Below are 23345 nucleotides of genomic sequence, written 5' to 3' on the forward strand. Positions count from 1 at the left end.
TCATGTGCCGTTTGTGTTCGTTAGACGCACGCTTCTGTTTTGGTAGTGAGGAAGATTGTTTCAAATCACTACAGTCATATTCATTGTAATATCTTTCATTCGATAAATCTGCTGCAGGCCATCTGGATTGTGTACAGTCGATGTCATGAAACCGAGTACACTGCTGTGTTTGTGGTTCCAGCAGACTCATTGGTGTTGCCGGCTGTGACTGGATTTGTATGGAAGCCCATTTCCGCCAGCAACAGAAAAAAAAAGGTAAAACTTGATAATAAAAATATCCTCAAAGTTATGAGATAAGGCGAAATTATGAGATAAAACTTATTTTAGTCTGTCGTTTCAAAGGGGTCATTTCAAACATTGCAGTTGAGGTGCATGTGCACTTCTTATCTCATAATTGTGACTGTTTATCTCATTATTATGACTTTTTATCTCATAATTATGACTGTTTATCTCATTATTATGACTTTTTATCTCATAATTATGACTTTTTATCTCATAATTATGACTGTTTATCTCATTATGACTTTTTATCTCATAATTATGAATTTCGATTTACTCTGAGGATATTTTTATCATCAAGGCTGTTTTACCTCTTTTTCTTTTTTCTCTCGATCAGAAATGGGCTTCCACAGATTTGCCCTAATCAGAGCAAGGACAAATTATTTTGCAGAATAATTTGCCCACTAGTCACTGTCCACAGTTAAGTGTACTCTCTTCCTTTACCAAGAGTAGATGACATAAGGTGCACATTACTTTTATTAATAGCACCAAACACACACACACACACACGGAGCATTGATGACTTATTTCAAGAGCACATTTGAAAAACAACCAAGGTTGACCAAAGTGCTTTACTGATTTAAAGGCCCAACAACATAAAAGGTATAAAACATAAAATCAATAAAAACAAGACATGAGGGGGGTCTTTGAAAGTGGTTTAAAATGTTCAATGGTGCTATATGTCAGTAACATGGTTTCTTTTCAGGATGGTGGTGTTCACAGTTTGTACACTGTGTGTCACTGTAACATAAGCGGCCCTTAAAGGTTTAAAGGCAGCTTTTACTCTGTTTTTTCATCTGTGTGACAGGTTTATGATCGCTGGGCTAACCGAGAGTATCGTCTGTAACTTGGGTTTTTGATTTTGGGGCTTACTGAACTGATTGTTTTTCAAACAAAATTTTGATGCAAACCTAGCTACTGTGAAAAAAAGATAATTGAAAAATTGAAAAAATAAATAATGATTTTGATGCTGAACTCATTCGTCATGGCTGTTTTCATTTTGTTGCACAAACTGCAGCTATAGATCTCACTGTTTATGAGAAAAATAATGGAGGAATAATTTCCATTCACTCCGCTTTGTTTATTTCATGGTTGACTTATTTTCACTCAACAAAGCTTCTACTTGTGGAGAGCACTCAGCTTTGGGGAAGACTGTGAGTGTGAATAATAAAAAGTAATTTTCCCCCCTTCATTGGCCAGTATATGATTCTAAAAGGCCAGCTGCAGGTCCCCTAATCTGACCATGGTCAAGAGCTCAGAGAAAAGTGATTGTTGGCTTTGAGCTGAGGCTGATGGAGACATGGCAGGAACTCATATGACCTCAAGGATCACAACAAAACCCTGGAAATGGGATTAAGGCGGCTGGAAAGAATGAAGGTAACTTTCTGCCTGATGCTCAGCACGTAATCCATCTGGAAAAATACATGTGGTATGATTGAGTTATTACTTAAACACAAGGTTCCATAATCCGCCTTTGTCATTTTTTGGTCTTGTCAGTGCACACACTAATTGCTGCGTGTGACAGGATTTGCTCATCAAGACAAAACAGAGATCTCTCTCTCAGTCAGCTTTGCACATCCTCTAATATCATCAAGCAGTCACTTTGATCTTTGTTTTGATTAGCTGTTGCTTGTCTCAAACTCTAGAGATGTACACAGACAAGACGCACAATGAATGTTGCTACTACTTTGTCTGTTGGATTTGTCAACCTGCACTGGTTGCGTAGACCGCATAGAAAATAAACACTGTCTACTGGTTTCGAGACAAACTCGAGCTTTGTGTGCATGCGGGTGGTTTCCACCCATATGAGATGCACTTTATTGTTTATTTTCCTCTAAATGGAACCAAAATGTACAAAACTGTGCTTGATTGAAAAAGGTCTGAAAGTAGCAACTGCCATAGACCCTAGTGGAAGCCACTGTTCCACCATGTGGGCCGAGAAGTGTTTACTGCCATGATAAATCAATCGCCCCCTCGGTTGCTAGAGACAACAACCCACTCTCACGATCACACCTATGGTCAATTAAGAGTGTCCAATTCACCTAATCCCCCTATTGCCTGGCCCTGTTTTTGGACTGTGAGAGGAAACCGGAGAACCAGGAGAAAACCCACGCACACACTCAGGGAGAACACGCAAACTCCATGCAGAAAGGCCTTCACTTTTCATGTTTCTAATCTTCTTTTTTTTTTTTTAAAGATTGATTTGTATTCTTGTTGCAGAACAGATGTGTTACACATTTATTATCACATCAGTGAGACGCTTCTTGATGAGGAGGCTTTTTAATTAATAATAATAACAATAATAATATAATAATAATAACAATAACAATAACAATAATAATAATAATCATTATTATTATTATTGTTATTATTATTATTATTATTATTTTGGTACTTTGAAAATAATTAAAAATAAATAATAAAATAATGAAAAATTTATTCAAAATATTAGAATTAGAGTCATACTACATGACTGCAGTGTTTGGGTTGAAGCGATGTGTATTTCCATGATTTTGTGATTTTGTTTCAACCTTGCACATGCTGCGTAGGACAAATTAGGAATGTCATCGTTTGTCTTGAGAAATAAACCCTAAGGTGAGAATGTTCTGTCAAAATGTGAACAGTGTTAATATTTGACATGTATAAACATTTGTTTCTTTTTTTCAGTTAAATTATTTAGTGTTTCGATATATCGCTTTACAGGAGACCATGAAGAGTTTCGATACATGCGAGTGGAGAGAATCGGGTAAAGAATTACACAGAAGAGGTGGAAGATATGAGTAATACAGAGGTTCTTGACACCAGAGAGTGACATCTCTGCTTTGATAGCATGTGATAGCTTGTTTACCTTAATCTTATAAAATTAAAAAAATCTTAATTTAAAATTGTAATTTATTCCATATGCTATAATACAAATGCAGAGGGTTAGAATTAGAAGAATTCTATGAATTCAAAAAAGAGCCAGGGGAATGTCACACAGATGTAATTTAAATAAAATAAAATGAAAACAAACCAAATAACTGTGGAAAGTGGACATTTTTATTGCGTTGCTGTTTATTCAAACAAAGCAAAATCCTTATTTGAGTAGAATGTTTTTTGTCTTAGTTTAAAGACTGATCTCGCTCTGCCCGCTTTTGTCCTGTTTGAATTTGTCTCGGTTATGTCACATTACCTGTCTACGTCCTGTATTTATGTTCGTGGTCTTTATTTGTTTGCACACACTAAATTGGCGAATCCGCGGGTTCAAAAAAACGAATCGCAGGATCTCGCATTTGCAGCTACATGGCCGTATTATTAGTGCACACAAAGCTAATCTTCAAACTAAATGCTTTGTCACTAATGTGCAAATACAAGAAACTAGAGGTCTGATACAAAATGTTGAAAGAAATAGTCTCAGTGTGTTTAGGAGAGATTCATGTGCAGAAAGAATAAAACAATCATTCAGACTGAAACACATCTGGTCTGGAGCTATATAAGCACTGATCAACACGAGTATGAGAAAAGTTTTCTCTTTGTTTCCCACCGCACACACAAAGTAGAACACATACATCTCTTCACACAAAAAAAAAAAGAGAGAGACTGATGCCTCTGCCAGCTGCCGCGTTACAAATATGTTGTACGAAAAGGGAGGAAAATCCCTCACATTTCACATTTCACTACTCGCTCAGGAAAAGAAAGTGTGAAGGAACATATAACTTGTGCTCTGTCTGCCCGGGGAACAAACAGCGGGGCGGGGGACAAGTGCATGTCAATAATGAATGTGTCTTGTGTTACGTGTTCATGAGTTCATCCATGAAATGACAAATGTTAGGCTTTGTGGTTTATGGTCTTGGAACGCAGGTCTTCAAAAGGCCTTTGGCTGATACACGTCACAAAGCAATATCAATATTCAAAACATTTCTTTTTAATATCAAGCATCGACCTTGAGGTTTTTCAAAAGATTACAGGCAGAGACGTTACTTTCACTCTACGGTAATATATGCCTTTTTTCTCTCACGTACAATGCCCTGTAAATAATCGCTCTCGAGGCAGCTTCTGCTCACACTCTGAATGTTCTCCTGTCACCAAATTAAATCCAGCTGTCAAGGCCCCAGAGACTAATGGTCACTCTGCGTGTGTGTGGGTGTGATGAATTAGTGTGATGTAGGTGTGGGTGAGTGAAGACAATCAGAAAGAATAAGAGGAATTGGAAGCAAAGACAAGGAAAGCACATTTATCAATTAGTGGGTGTGCTGCATATGTGCTGTGGGAACTTATCTCTTACACGCCCAACACTTTAAATACACTGACATTTGCTTTGTGCTCAGCTAACCTAGAACTAACCTAGAAAAGCTAAAGCTGCTTTTGTATGCACACATGCACACAACCTTGGATGAACACTCAATGGGGAGTCACTGAGTCAGATGAGAGAGACGTGGGGGCATTATCCGAAAACAACGACGCGTGCCTACACCGCACCACGCGACAGTAACTAACTGCTGAACCCAAGGAGGGATCAAACTGGGTGCGGCTCGCGCTGATTCGCTGACATCGTTGTCCCCATCTATTGAAGCAATCGCACTTCAACACATACAGACTATAATAGATCTTGGTTCTCCGTATCACATGCTCTTCTGAGAGCCACCGCCGCAAGGGGTATAGTTTCTCTTAGCTGAGCCCACAGCTGTGTTTTGGACTTGTTGCTTCAACAATAAGCCTTTTAAACAATGCAGAAGTTTCCTCTCGTATCTCAAAACACACAAACACAACCGTGCTTACATACTAACACCCGATCTACAAAACCACCATCTGATGTCCGTCAGGTTTAAGTCTGGAACGTAGCTCACGTGACATGTGTCTGCAAACGTGGGCTCGCATGCTCTTACAACCTTTCTCCCAAAGAAATTTAATAATAAGGGAAACACGTGCACACAATAAGTCCTTTACATGTGTGCGTATACATCACCTCACGTTCAGGAGATTCTATTTTCATGTAGGTGTGTTGGACTGTTTATGTTTCAGCAGGATTATTCAAAAAACAACAACAACAAAAATACTGAAACTTATTTGAACCAAACTAGGGATGGAACATTCAGCAGGTGAGTGTGGATCCAAGTAAAGTGGCGGAACATTTTCATCAAAGCCTTGTAATAATGATTATATATAAGAGGCAAACCAATATGTGTAGAATTGTTTGGTGTTGATGGAGGTATATTATGCTCTTATCAGTGACTGTACTATGTCTAAAAAAGATGCCTAAGAGACCACTAAAATACAAGTCTGAAAACATAACATCATAATGAAAGAAAGAACTGACAAAAATGTTGATTTAAATACAAAGTGTCACTTTCAAACAGCCACTATTTATACATTTCTTTAATAGCAAACAAACCTGAACACGGTGAAGCCAGGCCATCGGAGAACTGGTGTTTTCTTTCACAAACACACAAGTTATGTAAGTTATGTGTTGTTGGGTAAACAGTGACTTAAAAGACACACGGCAACCACAAGGAGGATTGTGCACGTCCCAAAAATCCCTTTTTAACCACGCTTGGGAGATGATATTCCTTACACACCTTCCCCTACACACATACACACACACACACACAAAAGATACAAAAACCTCAAGCTCAAAAACAAGTGACTGTTTTTTCCTCATGATGAATTTGATTGAAACAACTATGACAAATGTAATTTAATGAGCAGGAGTAAATTAAAAATAAGCCGATGTGCAATTACTGTGAACCCAGTTGTTGATGTTAAAACAGCATTTTCTTTTTCTCTTCAATAATGCACTGCATTAAATATTAGTTCATATAATAATATTTCGCACAACAATTTTAAAAACCATTAATAAGATATTTAAACTGTGTTTGCGTGCGTGTGTGTGTGCGGAGAGAAGGAAAGCAACAAATGAGAATGTGTCTGAATAAATGTCATCATTGTTCATTCATCAGAATTCTCTCATCCTACATCAATTTGATTTCACTGCTTCAGTGTCTGTGCATCAATCACGGTTTGCAGGGAAATTGCCCAGCGCTGAATATGAGCTCTCACCAGATGTGTATTGGTGTTTACATATGCATATTAAAATGATGTTGTAACACTATATATGCCGGAGGGGAATTATCCAATAACAGAGGTGGCTTTAGATGAGGCTGCGACAGCTCAAGGTCACGAGGGCCCTTGGATATTAAATTGCGTTTTGTTAATAACCACCTGCAAGGAGGAGGAAGACTGAGAGTGACACACAGCGAGGAAGGAGAGTCATACACTGAGGCCATACAGCATCTGACCTGAAATCAGATTAATCCGAGCGCACCGAGTCAGACTTCAGATTAATGGATGACTATTTCCAGCTCCTCATCAGAGGATAAAAATAAAACACAGAATATTTTGACAGACCTTTGGCTGGCTTTTTTTTTTTTTTGATTTGTCATTCACATCTTCATTAGGTCAGTCATTCATTTTAGGTTAAGGCAGATGGAGGCAACAGTGTACTAGTAAAGTGGGATGGTTTCAAACAGGTTAGAGTATGACTGGAAACCAAAGACTACATATACAAACTTCCACTTTGTTGGTTGAAGCTGAGCAGGAAGTAGAAATATTTTAAAAAGGCCACCATGTGAATGAGTAGAACTCTTAAATGGAAGTCAATTGGACAATGAGCCCACCTCTTATATACAATCTACTTCTCATTTTAATGCCAGTAAACACTTTCTCGAGGCGTTAATGGTGTCCTTCACCAGTCTCATCTCTTCCTCAGTAGCACATTTGTACATTTTCTTTCCATTTAAAGGAAAAGATGATAAAGCACGACACACTCATATGTATCGTGTAAGTTAACATAAACTTTTATTTGTGAACTGTGTTTCCGCCAACGCTTCCTTCTCGTGTTCAGCACTCAGTCCTTCACAGGTCCAGCAAGCTACTGAATATACAGGGAGACCATGATTACGAAGCAGCCTCAGCTATGCCAATTAGCTCATCTGTGACTGCTTTCATGAGCCACCTTTACACCTACATGTCCTCATGCAGCCGCCACGCCCCCCTCCACAACAGTGGTGGCCGCTGCATGGTCTTTGAAACAGGGCAAGCTCATTTTCAGGCATTTCATTTTATGTATACATACATTCTTACCTAAAATGAACAACTAGAAAAAAGAACTGACATTTTGTCCACACACTTCCCTCTCAAAATCCACACAGAGCTGAGGCAGAAAAGCCTCCGCTGTCATGTGTACGTTTCTGTAACGCTGTCAATCAAAAACTGGTTCCGCCTTTAAGGCAGTTCCTCCAATAATCATGCAGAAGCCCAGTGTCCGTGCCCGCCTCCTACTCCAACTATGAGAGAAGCTGAGCTTCCCTGGAAGTGGTTAGGGTTGCCACATACAAATAATGATACATATTTCCTGTTGCACAAGGACCAAACAGGGGAAGAATAATTCCATCATTTAAAAAAAAGTTACACACTGTACCTTTAAACCAAATCATATGTTTACTTCTGGTATCTGAAACACTTGCGGTGAACACAGTTTAACAATCACTATTACTATGAAAGCGGAGATGAAGGGTGATTTGTGTACGGTGTCATAGGTCACATGGAGGTGTATGTGAGCTCAAGAGGAAAACAAAATGAAACCTTGGGCTCAAACTCCTTGAATGAATCATGTAGACTAATTCATTCACTGTCCCCTATTGCCTCATTCATCACTCTGGTTGTGTCATGCCCCGGGGGTCCATTAATCTTTCTTCCCTGCATCCTTTCATCAGTTCTAAATCCACATGATGAACGCCACGCTGATTAGCAATATTAATGCAAACATAACAGCGCTCTGACCCAGCCTTACATATACAATATCGTGTTTGTCTGGCCGCAGCATCGCCGCGTATCGTTTCTATTAAGGCAGAGGAGTTGGGTGAAATGAAAATGATTAGGGTCAGGGTGTGTAAGAATGAAAATAAATTGAAAACCGTTTAATAGTACAAGTGACACAAGGTTATACATACATGGAATAAATAATTAAATTGTAGGTCAATTTGTTCTGTCAATTTTGCTGTAAAATTCTGAATGTGAACTTTAATGTGCACATGCAGGCAGAGCCGCCTCACGCATTAGCGAAGGGATTTTTTTGAAATATTACATGATACACCTTGTTTTCCTCAGTTCTCAGTTCAGCCTCATCGTCACACATCGATCTGAACAAAATAAAAAATACCATCCTGTTTTTTTCTATGAGAAATCACCAAATCAAACAGGTCGACAAAAAAACAACAGCACATAAAAGAAGTGCTATCATTAACATTGACTCTGTTAAGTGTAGTAATGTGTGCAATAGCAGGGCCCTGACATCAGAACTCCTTAATGGCATGCAGCCACAATCAGTGAGCTAATTGAAGATTTTCACTGACTGGTGCATATCAGCAAATAAGGCAGCATCAAATTCTTTTTTTTTAATTTGTACAAGCCTGCAGCCCCACACACTGTCATTAACCTCCTGCTTGTCCCAACCTCACAGAATGAAGGTGAAGTTTCACAGGTGAGCTGCTGCCTTCACACCCTAGCTCTCTCTCTCTCTTTTTTTACTCTCTTGTATCATAATGTGCTGTGACATGTGCATTTAGACGGGATTCAAAGAGCACACACACAACAAAAGAGCATTTATATATGGTGTGTCTGCATGTGTATGTTGGTGTTTCAGGTTTAACGGATGCATGTTATCTGGGCTACAACTGTGGTCATTCTGTTCATACAGCGACACAGTGACCGGTGGGAGCTTTATTTTGAAACTCCACGCCAGAAGCCGGCCTCCACAGTCAGCTGTGATTGTCAAAAGCTTGACAGGAGGGAGCGCGGAGCACTAACAGCGGGGCATTCCGACGCTTCAGCCCATCACTCTGCAGCTGGAGCGAGTTTTCATCCACTCAAGTGATTTAGAGAAACAAGAAGAGACACACAGATAAAAGGCATCTTACTTGTCAAGACTTTCTTTCTTTCTTTCTTTCTTTGTCACGGTCATGCGCTCTGGCTGCGCGCTCTGGACTCAACCTGTGGTGATGGGTCGCGTCAGGAGATGAGGATCGGGCAGCGTGGGGAGCAGGGGCGCAAAAGAAAGTCTGGACGCGAAGGTAAAAAGTCACTTTTCTGATATTTTGCTCCGTTTATTCGCTCATTCCCCGAGTCTGTAAGTTTCACTGTATGTGAGGAGTCTGTCCGTGATGCTGGTGAGGCACAGCGCAGAGCTTTGGGAGTTCTAACTAACTATCACTTTATGATATTGAATTAAGGCACACCTAAGAGTAAATGTGTCCTGCCATTTAATGTGTGTGTGTGCGCGCGCGCCTGTAAGACGCTACTATGACCGTGTAAACATTGTTGCGTGGATGAAGGGACCAGCCAGATGAGTTTAAATGTGCACGTGACCTGTTTATTTTTGTCAAGCACGCTGAACTCAAGGGCAGATACACAGATGCAGTTGTTCTGGTTTGGGTAGCATGAGATGATGGGGGCAGATAAATATGAATGAAAGCTTATATCATCTGATACATGTGACCACGCGCATCTGAGAAAAGTGTGCAGTGAATATTCTATTTCTGCCTTGTTTTGCGCCCTCTGTGTTCCTTTTCCTGCAAAAGCCATGCAATTCTACCATTTGGTATATTTTTGGTTTGGCTCTGGTATAGATAGTCAGTAGTGACTTAAGGAAGTTGTAGATGCACTTAAATGTGTCTTTTGTGTCACCTGGGCAAACAGGGGCATTTCTGTCATATCTGCAGTGAAGAGATATAGTGTCGTCAAAAGCAGCTGTTATGAGTCCCTGTATTTGTCTTTAGGGGCTGAAGGTGCAGCTGTGTTCAGTTTGCGGTGGCCTGCAGTGGCAACATAAGTTATACATTATCATTATTATTATTATTACAAGGCATCTGCTGTCCCTTCTCAGGTAATGGCCAATATTTGTATAGGCTATCTCAATTTAAAAACAAACATGGACATTTGGATCCTGTGGAGACAATAATTATATGTGATGAGTTTACAAAGTGAACTCCTTGTTCACTCCGGTTGCAACTAACGATTATTTTCATATTTTCATAATCGATTAATCGTTTGGTCCATAAAAAACCTTGAAACATGTTGGTCTGTGTTTCGTCAAACCTGGAAATGATGATGTTCTCAAATGTCTTGTTTCGAACACAAACCAAAATGATTCACTTTTAATGATTTCTTTGTTAACCAGAGCAAAGAAATTAAGAAAATACTCACATTTAAGAAGCTTAAACAATCACAAATCTTGTTTTAATCATGAAAAAAGCTTCAGACCGATTAATTGATTATGAAAAGAATTGTTTCAGCTCTAATCTAATGTAAATCATTTAAAGTTATGACATGTGCTTCAACTCAAAGATAATTGTGTGTTGAGTTAAACACCAGTTCTGTATTTTCCTTTTTTTTCCTGTAATTCTGTAGTTTTTGTATTGTCAGGCGCTGTACTGAGGCTGTTTAATCTTTCATTGATGTATATTTAGCCTACATCAGTAACATGTTTGTCTTCTGAGATCTTGACCCGTTGAAGAGGTGTGAAAGACAGATTGTCCTTTACTGACATTTGTCTCTGGGATAAATGTGCCAAATCCGTCCTGATGCCTGCACGTGTGTCCATCCCGTTTATTGACTCTCCTCTGTGTCCTTTTAACGCTTCTGTGTTTTCTTTCATTCCCTCAAGAAGTAATAACCTAAGTTGTCCTGCCTGAGGGTGCGCTGGATTCCGGAGACATCGGGCCACTGTTTTGAAATGGTAGGATGATAGCCTCAGATTTGATTTGCCTGGTCAGTGTGGGCCAGCGTTCACATTCACAGAGGACAGATATTGATTCTCAGATGCTGAGCGCAGACAAAGTAAGCTAATGTACGTCTTTCATTAACTTCTTCTTAGAGTTGTTTTTTTCCCAATCAATACGTGGACAAAGACAGAAGGTGTGTTGTGTAGGTGGAGCCTGACAGGCCATTATTGGAAGACATTTAAAGCTTTGTTTTGTGACTTTGTGTCCATTAATATATTGGACTCTTTCACTTCAAAATCTGACTTTAGAATCTAAATATCGAATTGTATACGATGGCAGAGTCACATTCCTCTTTATATCGTTCAGTTACGTGTTGAATGCTGTGGTGTACTCTCCTACTCTGCTGTCGTTTCTGATATTAAGGGTAGTGTAACAGTGTGGTGACTGATAAGGTGATGATATGGAAAAGAATCTTACCACGCAGGTAAATATGAACTAAATCTTAATACTCACAGGTTTAAAGCTTCAGGTTTTACAGGAGGGGAATTACTGTCCGAGAGAAATATTCACGGCCAGGGAGTTGGTAACTAGGTAACAATTGCTTTTTATCAGCCACTTAAATCCTTTATTTTGGACTGTCTTTGACAGTGAAGTAAGCGATTGTGTATGTGAATCACTGTTTCTATCATAAACAACAAAGGAGACACTATGACCTGCTGTTGTGGTGCAGACGTCACGTTAGCTTTAAAGGAAGATGCTCTTGGGTCTCAGACTCTAAAGCCTTGAATTGTGTGTTCTCCGGGGGATGGCATTGCTCCAGGCGTCTTCTTCTCAGTCTCGCTCAAGGTTTCGTTAGGATTTCCTGTCGAGATTTTTCTCTTTTCACTCGCTCTCACTTCTGGTTGCGTTGGTGCACCTGGCTGCGCTAGGGAAAAAAATATGGCCCTGCTTGTCTCACACTATGTGCGTCAACAGAGCATGACGTGGCTGCAGCTATTCCAAAGTTTCCTTTCTCTCATTGTCATGGTGCCGTTCGTGTGGATCTTGTGTTTATATCGAGGAAAAGTTCTATCATGCTACTTATTAAATTGAAATTGGGTTTCTTTTTTAGAAATAAATCGTGTTGTTTTATTGCAGAAAACATTTGATCACCACAACGTTTTTACCTCTGGTTGCAAATGACTGGTGCTCAGGGACCTGCAATGTCAGATAAGCACATGAAGGTAAATGCCAAAGTAAAAACTCCCCAAATGGCATCATATAACCGTCGACCTATTAGTTACACTGCAGTTGCATGAATGCGTCACTCTGGCGTTTAACTGTGGCCACAGGTCTGGTGCTTGGGGCTAGAGGAAGCTATCGGAGATTGATGTGATTATTATTTGAGTTAAACAGATAAACGTGATTTGTTTTGCTATAATATTTGCACTGCGTGGTTTAATTGGTCGAAGCTCGTGACACTCTCGATTCACAACTACACGTAATCTCATTTCTAAATGAGAACGATTCTTCTGCAGCCTTGCAGGAAAACGTGTGTGCTAAGGATGGTGATGGAAACCCAGGTGGTAGCGACGAGAATCACACAACCACCCGACCCGAGCTTGTGCCGCATTCGGCTCGCCCCTCTCGATCACAGGCTTTCAGCAGTGCTGTCGCTAAATACACCAGACTCCTTTGACAAATGAGATTTTAGACATTTCCTTGTTAAATGTTGGAGATTAACCCACGTGTTCAGGATTGTTGAGTCTTTTTAACTGATCTACAGTTCGGCATTGTTCCGTTTGATTCTCGCGCCTCTTTCTGTGACGGAACTCTGACCAATCAGTGCACGGCAGTCTGACGACGTCATGCGTCATTATCCTGGTTATGACATCACGAGTCGAGCTAGTGGAAACACGCCACAACAACATTAATAACAATAAGCCCATTATAAAGGCTCTAAAAGACTCTGATGCAAGGGTATGGCATGATGAGTGCTTTCGGCTGGCGACTTCTTTATTTGTAGCAATTCCCTACATACAGTATAGCCTTGTGTATTCTTTTGGTCATGGCCGTCAGAACATATACTGTATAAGTTCTGACGGGGGACATATACACTTATCAACACTTACATTTGTTAATAGTTACTAAACATTGAATGTGTGTACATCACAAATGCATATAAATGCCGACAAAAAGCAGTACAGCTGGGCACCAAATAGTCATTGCCATTGGTGTAAATGACATGTAATTGGATAGACACTGTTTTTCCATTATAATATGAATATTTTTAGGTCACTATGCAACAGATCCATTTACAAACCACACATCCAGGCCATAAACTGTATATAAATAATGTTCATTGTCACCATTGGGTCCAGAAAATGAAATGCGTAAAGGTCAGGTTCTTAACCGTCCTGAAGGTTATCCAACCACACTGGTTAGATACATAAGTGTGTTTGTAGGTAAGTTGACGAGAGAATGGCCCGACATCTCACTTGATTTATTGCATCCCTTGGCTGAAATGTTTCCCTGGGGAGTTCATGGTCTCAATAACTAGTTGCAGTTTGTCTTTAATAGATGATAAAGCAGGGTATGTATTTGGTTGTGGCAATGTCATGGCTGACAGCAGGTGTCGTGCACCGTGACCTGCCTGTCCTCACTATCTCAGCAAGACCCATCCTGTCCCTTTACCACAGTCCATCGCCACGCTACCTAGCAGTGTTAGAGATACAGTGTGTAGGATTTAGCAACATCTGTTGAGGAAGTTGCATTCTCCTACACAGTGTTGTAATGTAACAAAGTACAAATACTTTGTTACTGTACTTAAGTAGAATTTTCACATATCTGTACTTTACGTCATTATTTATTTTTCCGACAACTTTTACTTTTTTAAAAAAAAATAGAAAGATAGATAGATAGATAGATAGATGGATAACTTTATTTATCCCCAAAGGGAAATTGGGTCATCATAGCAGTGGTACAAATAAGTGTACTTAAAATGTAAAATGTGTACTTTTACCCCGATACATTTCCCTTAACCATCTTCGTTACTACAAAAAAAGTTGAATTGGTGACATAACGCCTGTTTTTTGTTGCTAGTTGTTTTTGGTGGCACCAGCTGTTAGCCGCAACTTCAAATTCAAAAGGTGTTTAGTCTGTCCATTCAAAACTAGAGATAGGCATCGGTATCTGTCAAAATCACTGGATCAGATATTGGACTGATAAAAATGTAAAATGTGATACAGTCCAAATATTCTCCATATCACATGCTTCACTACGCACTTTATTTTTTTGAAATGACTCAGCACTTACAGTATGTGTTGTCAATAACTTCATATGCCTGTATCGGACTAATATCGGGTTTATATACTTGAGTTTATGATATTGGTATCAGACACAAAAGAAACCTAACGTTGACCTGCTCCTGATTCATTCTGTGATAATAAAAACAACAATTCTCACATTCAGGTTATTGTACACTCAAAGATTGTTATTATTAACAATAGTAATCTATTATTTTCATCCCATTTCTGCTAAATAGAAATGATTTCCCATAAATCTTACACAGTGGATCTTTAACACTTGATGTGTAAACTCAAATTTAAATACATTCAATGCACAGAGGAGATAGTGAGGCGCACGTTTCAACATTTAAATTTCCTCTTGCAGAATTCACTAACATTAACAGATAACAGACTGTTAATGTTAATGTCCTACAGTTACACTTCTGATAGAATTGTCCATAACAGTATGTTTTGCAGTTTGATTAGTGACCACAAACAGCCGAGTTTATCACAAGCACACATAACATCATTTAGTTCCATGGACAAGGAGAGAACAATTTAATTAATGAATGCATTAACTCTAGTGTCAGCCAGGAAATTGTTTATAACAAAGCTGTTGTTGAACTGGAAAGTTCAATTAACATTTAAATTGCTTTACCTCTCGACGCAACTTCTTTAAATAAATCAATAAACAAAGGAAAGGTAACACCATCAGAGGAAGAGGAGAAGAAGATGTCCCCTGCTCTTTGTCGCTGTTGCTTTGTGACTGGATGAACTACAGTCTGTAATTCTAGCAGCAATATCCACAGGAAACTGTGTCTTGCACACAGGTTTGCTCATCCTTATCAGGACATTGCACCGATTTTCAGCCATCGTGGATAACCTTACCCCAACCACGATCCATATCTTGCTGGGGATATTAAAAATGAACCAGTTTTAGAAGTCATTCATTAATTAATTAACCGACAACATCTGTTTCTTCTCGCCTGTGTGTCATTTCTCTGGACCTCATTTATGGTCTTAGGCCAGCAGAGGGCACACATCAACCCAAAACCTGAACATAATTAGCAGAAGAAGTCAAAGTACGTGGAAGTGAAGATGGTTGAAGCAGCCTCTGAGCTCCCCGTTTGTGTTCGTGCATCGTGGTGCGACTCTGTGTGGCTACAGCCATGCTTCTCATTGTGGAGCACTTATTTTCAAATGCACTTAATCTGCAAACTCCTTCCTGGGCCCGGGATGGAGCGGGACAGAGAATCGCCCCAGGTCACGTGTCAGACAGATTCATGCATCACCTCCTATTATGACTCCAGATGTGAAAGATAGGCAGATTTTTTTTAATTTGTTCGCTCCTGCGTGGTTTAGATTTGGCTACATTGCCATGTCAAAATGATAATTGTGGCAATGAAAATAAAATTATTATAAAACAGTGCATTTGTATGCAACAATTACTGTTGGCCCCGCTCTAGAGGCTCTCAACCTGTCCCTCTGTCCTCTGAAATGGACGTGGTTTCTAACTGCTCCTGTCAAGGTCATTGTTGTTGTTGCTGTTCATGTTTTACAGCAGTTACCTTCTGTAATGTTGCATGTATTGCCTTCCTCCTCTCCTCTCCTCTCTTTGACTTTCTCTTTTCCTTCTGAATTAAAAATAGTCCTAATGAGGCACACACTCACACACACAAACTTGTTTTTAGTCCTGAGTGCGGACACATCATTGACCCAATGCATTCCCCAGCCCCTAACCCTAACTATCACAACTAAGTGCCTAACCTAAACCTAAACGCAATTCTAACCCTCACCCTAAAACCAGGTATTAACCCTGAAAAGGGTTGTGACTCTAACCCACACACACACTGTTCATTAAGTGCAAAGCAGCCAATTATCATTCTCAGTCTTTTTTTCATGGACCATCACATAGAGGCTTTGCAAACAAAGCAGAGACTCGGTTCGTGATTATATTACGACTAGTACTATATTTAGCCTTACATGATCAATGAATGATATCCCAGGACAATAACATCTCGATAATATGACACACTCACAGTGCAGCGAGGCTACCCATTGATACCAGAACACACTCCCTATGGTGTAGATGGCACCGGGAAAATATAAAATCAACTAGAAACTCTAGTGCATGTGGGCTCACCCACAGGGATTAGTTACGTTTAGTAGTATACATGTGCAACATCAGGAGGAAACACGTGTCACAAACATACTATGCAACCCATCACGTTTATCAAGCCAAGCAGAATTACATTACACGGTCAGAAGTAAGGTCATATGGATGTAATGCTAGGATGGTTTCACACCATTGTTCACACACTCAGGGATACACACTTTACGTCAAAGCTTGTCTTGCATATTTCATGTATATTTCCTTTTGTAGACTCTTCTATTTGATCTGTCTATTATTTATTCATCGGTGTAAGTTGAGGCACAAGGCGAGTCATTACACAAGGAGCCACGAAATTAGTCACTCTCTCCTGCACAAGCCGTCACATCACAGACACTCAGGCCTTGTGCACGTACAGTACGTAAGAAAAGTGTGCACACGAGTACACGGAGTGGCAGCAAAATATGATTTTATCTCTCTAATGATTAACTTTCCCCCAGCTCCTTGCTGACTGTAAAACTCAACATGCACCATGACTTCTTAAAACTTCAGTGGTGAGCTGGGTAAAAATGTGATTATTTTGAGTGTTTGAATGAAATTTCATATGCCAGCGCACACACACACAACTTGCTCGTCTTTGTTAGAAAAAGATAGCCTTGTTTTGTTTTGCACACGGCTGTGTCGTGAATCTCTTATGTGTCTGTCCACTGAAAATTGAACCCCAGTTGATTTCCAGCCACTGATTTGTTAACATTGCATTACAACAACCCGCATGGCTTGCCTCTCTGTCAAAATGGTGTCAGCTTAGCTGACTTTCGTGTGCCTGTGTGTATGTTTTTTATGCATGCGTGTTGAGAGAAGGTCTCATCTATAAACACCAACCGTGTTTAGTTCATCAACATTGCCCCAAACTGGTTTTTGGTGTTCATACACACACACAGAATTATGGACACACACACATACATTCAGAGCACACATACCAGCAGATTAGCCTCATTAAGCAGAGACATTCTATCTGTCAGTGATAGGTAAATCACATCCATTAATCTCGCCCATCTGGAATGCTGATGTCATCAACATAAGACCCTCCTGTGGCTAATTAATCCTGAAAATGAATGCTGGAGAGCAGGACACGGGGCTGTAGGCTTTATCGAATGCATATTTTAAATTGTCGAAACACTCACTGTATGTACAGTGCTTCCACGAGAGACAGGTGCCATCCGTATGGTATTTTATGAGCAAATTGAAAGTCATGAACAAAGTCAAGAACGTTTACGTTGGTATGTAAAAAATCACAAGGGATCGTGGGACATCCTCTCCTTACACCAACACTGTGCAGTGATGGACCACAGGACACTGTCCCTGGATGTGGAGTCTCCAGATTGAATCGGACACACCAGAGCCATAACGTAGTGGCGTTAACAAATGATGTGTATCAGGGAGGTCAGACTGTAAATAATGTCACATGTCTCAATTCCACTTAGAAATATCAATTTAAAACTGCATAGTGCATAACGTTGTCATCTCATTGAATTGCTTAGGAAGCGATTTGTTTATATCAAGACAGACGAAGGCGCCAGCAACACTGCGCTAGTAAAGTGAGACGACTGCAAACAGGTTGGGGTACGACGGAAAACACAAAGAAGCACCCACAGTGGAAGTTTTCTACAGCATCTAACTGTCGAGAAACCTGGTTGTTCAGCACTTTTATAGGATAAACGCTTCTAACCCCCAACCCCTCATACACTGCCAGTTACTGTTCATGAAGACCAAACAGAGGCAGAATAATAACACTGCAGGGTTAATATTTTTATCCTGTGTATTATAACCAAAAAGCAGAATGTAAAACAATTCATGGAGGCAATCTCAAAAGTAATGATATGCTTAAAATTATACATAAAATATATAATAAAATAAAATATTGATTTGTACCAACAACATCAAAGAAACAAAACCTTGTATATTTACGCAAATCAAGCGTGAGTTAAAGCAAAATGTTCTATTTTTCTCCCCAAACATAAAAACTAAGTGCAGAGATGTACAGTATATGCATCTCTTGAGGAAACGGCATTCATAAATCATGTGAATGAATCTTTTTATAGTTTTACAGTTCCTTTACTCGCCTTGACAACCACACAATGCACTTGAGACACATTCACTCATTCGCATGCACACAGTCCGTGTCCACTACTCATACAGTCGTTCTCTGATGATATACTGGCGACAGCATGACGTTCAGGATCTTAAGCCTGAGGACACTTGCAGCACACAGACCAGATGAGCGATGGATCAAAGCACTGACCAGTGGACGACCCACTCTGTGTCATCATTATCCCACTGGCAACGAGGCGACTCATTTTGCTCAGTTACTTGGTGTAAAATCACAAATAGTATGTGTTGTTGTAATATGTAGTGGTGCTTGGACTCAGTGGAGAAGATCAAAGATGCACATTTCTCCTTGGAAGCCAAACAATGGCAATTGGGATGGTGGTGAATAAATATTAAATTAAATTATATCAAGACAGATGTACTTGCAGCTCTGTCTGTCTTCCACCAACACTTTTAGTTTCACTACTTGAAGGTCAGGTGTGTAAGACTTAGTCGCATCTAACAGAGAGAGGAGTCCTCAGTTCACTCCTCCCTTTCAGACGTGTGTCAGAGAACTATGGTGACCGTCGGATAACAGAGAGGAGTTCTTTATTTGTATAATGAGCTTCTGTTTCTGCTGTAGAGATACAGCAGCTTCCGTAAGCCAAGGTCCTTGCCTAAAGTACGTACAGTATAAAAAAGCTTTTTCCAAGGCTGCAGAAACCAAACTAATTGATTTTGAAGGGAGTATATACAAACCTGGCATTATATTCCCTTTCTGCCATTGAACCGTCTCACATGTGACACACTGGATCTCAGTCAGTTGCAAGATGCCAAATTGTCAGTGCAAAGCTTGTGTGCCACTCTTTCCAGCGTGTTATCTGAACTCGGCAGACTGTCTCATTAAACTGACTGGGTTTATGTAATAGGCTTTAAACTGACAGTTGTTTGGAATGTGTTCTTACCTATTAGTGTCTCTGTTTTCTTAAACAACAGTATGTGCCTGCAGTGTCATTATGTCTATGTTCAGCAAGGACCGAGAGTGACTCTAATCCACTTGCTGCTCTGCGACTTTCTCTGAAAGACAGTGAAATTGAATACCATAAATTGGTGTATCACATTCATTATGCTCCTGCGTCATCCCTCACTCCACCACTTCCTCTTTTACGCATAGACTTTAAGTCCTTTCTGGCCTTTGATCTCTTATCTCCCCCATCTCCCCCCATCAGTGGCGATACCCTAATGCTTTGTAAATGAGTCATTTCAACACACACAATCTTTGTTGTTTTGCATTCGCCTCCTCCTAACTTGATTTTATTATGTCTTCATTTTCTGCATTAACCATCCCTGTATCATCCACTACATCTCTTTCCGCATACACTTTCTCATTTCCTCGCAGTGCTCACTCTCAAATTACCATAGTCCTAATCTCCCAGCATTCCCTCACGCTTTACCTTGAAGCGTAAAATTGAACCTATCCTACTTTCCCCCATCCCAATCAAAGTGTGTGTGTCTGTGCGTGCATGAGGGTGGGTGTGATCTTCTGCTCAGTTATTCTCTCCAAAGGCCTCCCCTGCACCGTTGACTTTCATTTGACCACACACTTCTGTTTTTTTTTTTTTGGATTTATTAATGTTTCTCGATGGGCAATTAGCTCTGTTAAGAATAAAAATGTGTGCGTGTCGAGAGAGCAGAACGATAAAACTGAAGACGTAAAGGAGGGAGAGGAAGCAATGGAGAGGTAAACAAAAGTCCTGCAAAGGAAATGTAGCCATCAGAGAGAAAATAGACTCATTCTCTTTGACAGGTGGAAGTAAATAAATGAATAAGAGATTCAAATAACTGTCCAGTAAAATCGACTTCATCTCAGTCAGTGCACCACTTTGTTCCTGATTGAATAAGGTTTTGGACATTCATGCTCCCCAGAGGATAAAAATTAACCCTTTAACACCGAGCGCATCGCAGACGACACATTTTTGCAAGCGCACTTTGCTTTACCATAATAACGACAGTTTGTGCAACCGGAAAGATTCCAATGGTTTCTAAAAACTTAGGAGTTGCACGTCACAGCCAACGTGTGGTTACTGCAGATATATTTTATACTTTTCAAATTTCAGGCTACCTTTTGAATTCAAAAGTCCAAGCCCCTTTCTTCAGACTTCCCCCGCGCAGCTACGCCTCCAGAGCACAGGAACGCGCAATGCTTGTTCACGAAGAGTGTTGGTTTCACACAGGATTCCCAAACGCTGTGCAGCATCGGTTACTTTCGGTACTTTCCGGTGACATTGGATCGCAAAGACATAAAGTGAACCCAACTGTCCAGTCAAAACACAGCCACCATGGCATCACTTTGCAGTTGATTCGTGCACGAGGGACGGGCAGATGGAAGCTTGACCGATGCATGTTCAATATGATTGGATGGTGTTTTTACAGACCTGTCTGTTCCACAGGTGACTGACATTTTTCATTTTTGTGCATTAATTAATTGGTTACAATCGCTCCAGAAAATCATCTCCCACCCTACCTAAGAGAAATGGCTAATAAAAGTGGTTCAAATAAAATGACATCTGTTTCCCTGAACATGAGCACTATTCTTTTTCTTACTTTTAATGTTTTTTTATCATCTTTTCAGTGGATGCCGTTAAACATAGAGCATGCTGTAGTGCAGTGTAGTGTAGGTACCATTTAGTTGCAGTAAAAGCACTGTGCCTCAGCGCAGCCTGAAGGAGCCCTCAGCGTGGCTGTAGAAAAAAAGCTGTAATTACTTTCTTCCCTGAAAAAAATAAATAGATAAATGAAATGAACGGAACAAATGTACGTGTAACAGAGGTTCCTGCTCTGAATATGTGAGCGAGAGAAAACCTGGAACATCAACATACAGGTTTTCACTAAGTGCAGCAAAGACATGCTTGGAGCAACCCATGCATTATGCATGAGGAGAGCTAATATATAACATCATCTACTGTACGCGGAGAGAGGAAGAAAGAGATGAGGAGGCTGGGAGAGAGAGAGAGAGAGGGTCTACGCTGTCAGTCTCGAGTCAAATGAGACACGGTGAGACGGTGGACACAGATCTGCTTTCCCTGAGACGCTGAGATGAATCCCAACTGACAAACTCATTTCACCACAGACTCATTAATCACTGTATATAAAAATGTTATGATGAATGATTCACCCCTGGCTGTTTTCAAAAACCAAACAAACCCCTAACTCCAACACTGATATACAAAATATGTCCAAAATGCAAGCAATTAAAAAGATTTAGTCCTGACCTTTACTAAATGAAGTCTGTCTGGCTTTGGTGATAGTGTCAGTAAGTTGAGACTCAACACATAGCAGATTGATTGCCAGGGGATTTTTTCTGCCAGACTTTCTCCAGATGATTTTTAATACATTTGTCAGTGCTGTGTTATCATTGTCACCTCACAGCAAGCAATGCCACTGTGTGGTGTTTGCTTATTCTGCCTGTATCTGTGTAGGTTTTCTGTGGTTTGTGGTATATTGCAGATTCTCTGATCCATTACCCCTCAACTTGGAAATTCCTACTTGGAATATACAGTGTGGTGTGCCAGGCGTAGTGAAATAAGATGCAACATCCCCAGTGATAAACCAGGGACATGCTGTTTAGAGAGCAGAAACAGAACAATGTCTTTAAACATACAGCCTTCTTTAAAACCTCTGTTTTCCAACTGTAAAAAAAAAAAAAATCATTCATAATTTGAACACGTTCACGACTGAAGAGCCCAAAGGCTCTATCCACGCAGCCACACTGTGATTTATTTAGCGGAGTGTGACAGTGAAAGAGGGCGACGTGTGAGCACAGTCAGGTGTGTGACTAAACCTAACCCAGCGACATTTATGAATGATTTCTCTGTAACCGACGCAACACTTTCAGCCCTGTGGGGCTATTACAGCGATTTCTTGTCCACTTTCATTCCAGATTGAACTCCAGCTGTACGACAGACTGAAGCGAACTGTAATGAATGAACGCCTGCAACAGATGTTCTGTCACTAACTGTGAGCTCAGTATTTGAGAACAGAGAGAGGCAAAAAGCATGTGTTGTATTTTTACACTGCACGCTTCTAGTCTTGCTGACCTTAGAGTGGATAACGGCACAGGTTTTGCCCCATCGCCATGCAGTGGCAGGTGGGCGGAGCCTGGGTTGGACTCCTCCGATTGGAGGATGACCCACTCCACCACTGATCCATGGCCCAGAAGACTTTGTGCTACAGACTTACAGAATGATTTTGACAGCTCCGTACAACATTGAAAGATCTGATGTGCCAACTTTAGCGCAACTGACATTGTTACATGAGTGAAATGAAGTACTCTGAAACACATGTTACTAAATGTTGACTGACAGACTGAAATATACTGAAAAAAACCCACACGTCTTTCATCTGTTGTCGTGATGGTGCTTGCAGAATAACCTCATTCTTATTGTCAAGCTGTCTGTTGTAATTTAAGATGTCCTAAAATAAATGTTTCCAGGGTTAGTAAACTGCAGCCAAACAAAAACAGGGAATTGGAAAGGGGAAGATATCATACCAGTCAGAGGAAGTGGATTATACTGGGTAGTATCCCTGAGGAACAAACAGAAGAAATGGGCATGAATGACAGAATGGAATGATGAGTGATAGAAGTGGAAGAACTTGATATATTATATTTAATCAAACTCTGTGTGTGGCTTCATGTCCTTGGTGCCAAAATGTGACACAATTAAATTGATTTAACTCTTACCTTCATTTTTCCTGCTGTGTAGTCAGCTGTGAGTTTTGCGGAAAAAAAAAAAAAAAGATTCCCTGTGAGCACTCAAGTACAACAACGCACAAAAGGATATTGAT

General features: G+C 40.2%; 2 protein-coding genes across 4 annotated transcripts in view; one reads left to right on the plus strand and one right to left on the minus strand.

The window, feature by feature from the left end:
- Window positions 1-23345, minus strand: part of LOC122770457 (MYCBP-associated protein-like) — a 71354-nt gene that overhangs the window by 42686 nt on the left and 5323 nt on the right. The gene's annotated exons all lie outside the window — the stretch shown is intronic.
- The window catches only part of gcgrb (glucagon receptor b), a 39545-nt gene continuing 25281 nt past the window's right edge, over window positions 9082-23345 (plus strand). For all 3 annotated transcript variants that reach the window (XM_044027313.1, XM_044027314.1, XM_044027316.1), the window contains exon 1: window positions 9082-9386. The gene's annotated coding sequence lies outside the window, so the exon portion shown is untranslated. The remainder of the gene's footprint in view (window positions 9387-23345) is intronic.

The sequence above is a fragment of the Solea senegalensis genome, linkage group LG6 (genome assembly GCF_019176455.1).
Source record: "Solea senegalensis isolate Sse05_10M linkage group LG6, IFAPA_SoseM_1, whole genome shotgun sequence".
Lineage (NCBI taxonomy): Eukaryota > Metazoa > Chordata > Actinopteri > Pleuronectiformes > Soleidae > Solea > Solea senegalensis.